The following is a 5,396-nucleotide window of genomic DNA, read 5'->3' as shown; positions in this document are numbered from 1 at the left end:
CCCCCCCTCCCGATGCCGCTCCCCTAGTGTTATCATGCCGTCCGCCCCTCCGGAGTTACCCGACCTCCCCCCTGCCCCTGACCCCGCCCCTGCCGCCCTGCCGCAGTGCGCCACTGCAATGCCTACACGGCACGGGGCGCCTGGACCTGCTAAACCTGTCCGCGCCTCCCTGAGCCCCTCCCCCCATCCTTTACAAAGATGATGTACTTGGCGTGTCTCTCCGCCGCCCCCGCCTCGTGCTAACATGAGCGTGGGCCTGTTTGCGCGCCGTGGCTGTTGCTCGCGAGCGCGCTTAGCACGCCTCCCCCGAGATGTCCCAAGAGCGCAAATAACATACCCCCTGTATTATTGCGCACCCACGGGCCCACGACTTTTCGGCTGCCCCGTCTCGCTGCTCACCCTCGCCCCTCCCCTCCCCCTCCTCCCACTTCCCTTCCCTCACCTCTGTCTGCTCTCAAATGCGTTGTTGGTGCGACCCTAAGTGGCCGCCAAGGAGAGCCAGTGCTAGGTTGGAAAAAAGGGGGGGGGGGAGGGGTGAGGGGAGGGAGGGCTGTGGGTGAAAATTATGTGGTCTCGCCTCGACTTCCCCTCCTCCACCCATCCCCGCAACCCACCCACCATCCCCTTGGGAGGAAAACGGAGACGAGGACAAATGTTTTGCTTCCCCCCCTGAAACTTTCGCAAAAATTCTGAAATGCCATGGAATTATGCCTGCACTAAATCGTATGCGGAGTCTTCGCGCACAAACGAGGTGCGTGAAGGAGTAGGCGCGAGCGCACCGCGCCGCTGAACGCCTCTGAAGCAAAAATGTCGTCGTGCGGATATTTTAGTCTTTTGTTCCGGCCGGGGTTAAAAAATCCCTTTTCTTTCTTTTTTCTTTTTTTTTGTGCGTGCGCTCTTTGCCTTCTCGTTCTGTGTGTGGGGGGGGGGGAAATCTTTTTGTTGTATTACCCACACCTCAGCTCGTTTCCGCGAAACCCTTTCCACTCTTATTATTTTCACTGGAACCTCCTACGTTTGTGTTTGTCGGGAAAGTATACAGGGTGAAATAAACTCATTTCTCTCGGACGACGCGTGTGTGATCAGGTGGCTGATGAAACCCGCACACTTTCTGTCGTTACTGTACCGCACATTTTACAGTCTGACCATGTTCAATTTTACGTCCTGATTTTGTTAACAGTTCGCAGTATATTTCAGAATACGGTCGTCGGACTCTTTTTAATTCTACCGTAGGGACGATAATGTGAAGTACAGTCCAGACCAATGGGTCCAGTCGGGTTCAGGCTATAACGTGTCCGGTTGACCCGAACAGCGCCCCCCCCCCCCTTTTCACCTGTAATGTGTTTAACATGTCCGATTGTGACGGGCTGCTCTTGTGTCTCACCCGGTCTCACCCAAAAGTGTCGGAGGAAGGCTACGGCTGGCCCACTTTTATCTGGGACAGGGGCACGGCCTCCCCCCTGATCTTGCCTACCCGTGTCCGAAGGAGGAAAGGAATTACTTACAAAAGTTTGTCGCCGTGAACTTTTAGAGTGAAGGACGCGGTTGGGGTTTGGAAATAATAAAGAGAGCAAGAAGAGGGCGGGCTAAGAAAAAAAAACGAATCGAGTTTTGTCGCCGAGCAGGGCCAGGAGTGCCCCTTCTGGAGCCTGTCAAGTTGTGGGCCCTCTGGCCTCCGGCCATAGCCGTCCGGTCGGGCGTAGCGGGGCGCGGCGTGGCGTAGTGGCGCATCACATCTGTGCCGTCTGGAAAGTTATCGACGTGACGCAGAAAAGCATTCCGTGAAGTGATTCCGTGCTCCCCTCCGTTCCCTCCCCTAACATCCTCTTCCTCTCTGAGGTGTTGACAAGGGCCTCGTGTGTGTGAGGCGTACAATTTCCTATCGTTCTCTGGGACTGTTTTTCTTGGACGAGTTCAGCCGGGGGGAGATGATGCGGCACCGTTAAGGGGATCTCTATAGGTCCCTGGGGCCCAGAACCTTGCCCTACCCATTCTCATTTTTGTCGTCCTCCCGTCCACATGAATCCAGTACTTCATGGCGGAGAGTAGCGTGCCGCGTTCAGTAGTGCACACTGATAAAAATGGTTGTCGCCTGATGAAATTCGTCATGTCTTTGTTGTCAATCAACAAAATAATTGTCTTCATCAAAAGTTTTGGAAATGTCGTAGCAATTGTTTGGCTTTTTTTCAACGATATGGGAGCTCTGTACAACTTCTGTCATCTTAAAACTCTTGTGTTGTACACTTTCATTGCAACACATGTTGTTCTATAACAAGTCAATTTGTATAATCACTGAATTTCTGTTTGAGAGAAAGAAATGTATAACAAATTATTTACGCAAATGATTTTTTAGACCACTCCTTACGTCAAACTGTACTTGTTCAATTACAAAACGAGCTAAATTTAAAACAATACCGAACAATACGCACGTTGCTGTGGAAATACACAAAAAATATGCTGCAGACTACCAACATAAATTTTAATATAGGTGCAAGAGGGCAAGCGGGACTCTGTTCGAGTAGACCTTTTATGCAAACGATATGGCAACGCCGCACGCCAATAGTTTCCAGGGACGAAATCTTAACTGTGATCAAAATTCTTAATTCTGGCCACGGTAGTAGTTTTTTTTGTGACTTCTCCGCATCGACTACCGTGGCCAAAATTAAATTTATTGGATAGAACTTCTATGAGTGGTGTTGGAGCTGTTGGAGTTAGGAACAGAAACCTTTGTCACAGAACTAGAAATCTGTGCATTTCCTTGTGAGGTCATGTAATGTGAACGACTTTTGGAGGTACGAGCTGGCACTTGTTCTTTCAGTGTGTTTCAGCTTCATGCTTTCGGTAATTAATTGACAGTTGTTTCTCTATTTCGTGGAGAGAGATGGAGGGAGAGGGAAGGGTGGAGAGGGAGAAAGAGAAAGAGGAGGGGGGGGGGAGAAGGGGTGCACAGGGACGTCATTAGCTGCTCTTGAATATTTGACGGCCTCATTGCCGGGTGGCTTGTTATTCTGCAGCACTGCGGCGCTCGTCAGATCTGTGCAGATCAACGCGACGGATATGAACGGATCTGGCTGTCTGTGTCCATTGCAGATCAATAATGTCACGCCGAACAAGCTGCGCTGCGCCCGGATTCTCGCATAATGTGACTTTTGCGCTAGTAGTATCCTCCAAACCTAATTTGTTTGCAAACGTTGCGAATGTGGCGCGGTTTACTCTGTCCCACTAGCAAATTGTTTCCGCAAGGATGCACAAATTAGTTTGGAAACTTAGGGTGAGAAACGTACACTGTAAAAATTAACACCTAGAATTAACAGCAAAATCTCTGTTAATTTTTTCACTGACTCTGTGTTGTTATAGAACAACAAAAGTTGTTGAGGAACAACAAAGGTTGTTCAGGGACAACAAAGGTTGTTCAGGGACACCAAAGGTTGTTCAGGGACAACAAAAGTTGTTCAGGAACGACAAATGTTGTTTAGGCGAACAACAAAAGAATTGTCAATTTACAACAAAATTTGTTCAGAAACAGAAACTGTTGTTCACCAGCAACAAGAGTTGTTCAGGAACAACAAATGTTTTTTAGGAACAACAAATGTTGTTCAGCAGCAACGAAAGTTGTTGAAGAACAGCAAAAGTTGTTTCCGAACAACAATGCTGTTTAGGAACAATATGGCTGCTAAGCAACAGACATTGCTGTTTTTGTGACAAACATTGCTGTTTTACAACATGCATTGCTGTTTTGCAACAACTTTTGTTGTTCTCAAACAACATTGTTGTTTATCCACAACACGGTCATTAATACGTGATTTGTTTTTCAACAAGTATTTTTTACAGTGTACTTCTGAGTTGCTAAGCGGCCATATAGGTGTTTCAATGCAGTAAAGCTGGCTATAAATGTAATTCTTAATGGTTTTGGGGATTGTTTCTTTCCTGGTCGTCATAAAATACCCCGGCACTCCCTGCGCTCTCGAAGCTGCCTCAATATTCAAATTTTATTTATTTACATGCTCTACCCTCTCTCTCTTTACGCACACGCGTATGTGTGTGATAGAAAGAGAGAAAATTAGAAAGGGAAGCGGGTAGGAGGAGGGGGCCGGCAGCGGGCACGTTTCGATATTCCACTCGCTTTGGCAGAGGCATAGGGGGATCGCTGGCTCCTGATCCCCCTTGGGACCGGGCGAAAAGCCAAACGCTGAAAAAGAGAAGGGAGGGGGGGGGGCAGGATCCGGCACCCCTGGGCTGTCTCCTCTGATTTCCTCTCATACACACGATCCATACACCTCCGGCATCATAACGCCACACCTTCATCCACGCTCCTTTTATTCATTTTTCGCGTCACCGGGGCCGAGGCAGGCGTGCAAAGAGAATTCCCCCGGCGTAGGCGCGTGGATCAGGAGGGGAGGGGAGGAGTGGAGGGGCGGGAGGTCAGGAAGGCTAGCAGGGGCGGCCAGGGGGCCCACCCGTGGAGCCAGCGTGCCAGGGCCTTATCTAACCGCACGGGCCATACGGGATGTCTGGGGCCGCGCTGGCCCGCCTCGCTATAGTCGCTACGCTCTGCCAGCTCTGCCACCCCGCGTCACGCCTCGCCCAGCCCTGCCCCGGCCACCACCGCCGGCTGCCGGGTGGGCCGCGCCCGCGCCAACCACACCCGAGGGCTGCGGGTCTGCGTAGACCCTCGCCTCCCGCAGGCGCTTGTGTGGCGCCGTGCTGTGCGCCGCGCCGCTGTGCGCGCTCTGCGACAAACCGACCGCACAGCTGAGGCGGGCCCGGGCGGGGAGGGGCGGATAGAGACGTGGCGTGGCGTGGCGTGGCAGCGCCGTGCCTTTTGCTCAGTCGGGCGTATGTAGCTTTGGTGTACCATCCCGAACGCAACGCCACGACAAACACTCACGCGCACACGCACACACACAACACTGTCTCTCTGGCACACACACATCCAAGAACACGTACATACACGAGAAAGAGTGGGTGCGGTAGATGCGTTGGTACAGTGATGGAGTAAGTGTGTCCAAAGTGTGTCGTTTGTGCGGCTGCCCTGCACGCGGGGCCTAACTGCTAGCGCACATGGAACCATAGTTGAACGTTGTAAGAAAGGAATTTCGCTAATTCCGAAGCGAAGGATTTTCTTTCGCACCACAAAGCATTTGCAGCAGTCGTTCGCTTAGGGTTCTGAAGCGTGGAACTCGCACGCAGTCTGGCGAGCACAACGGCGGCTGGCCCCCAGCTGAGCTAAAGGGTTGGGCCGCGTGTGCTGCTGTCCCGCGCTAAGTCTAAAGAAGAGGACGTCGTCGACCTCCTGCTTCCGCCGCTGTCCTTTTCTCCCCTCTTCGTCGCTCCGTCTTTTTGTCCCCTTCTCCGTCTCATCCCGTTTGCTTCCCATTTCTCCTCCCCCCCCCCCC

This window comes from Frankliniella occidentalis, unplaced genomic scaffold (assembly GCF_000697945.3).
Source record: "Frankliniella occidentalis isolate FOCC.00 unplaced genomic scaffold, Focc_3.1 Scaffold78, whole genome shotgun sequence".
Taxonomy (NCBI): domain Eukaryota; kingdom Metazoa; phylum Arthropoda; class Insecta; order Thysanoptera; family Thripidae; genus Frankliniella; species Frankliniella occidentalis.
The sequence above is the reverse complement of the archived record's forward strand: the minus strand, read 5'-3'. Positions refer to the sequence as shown.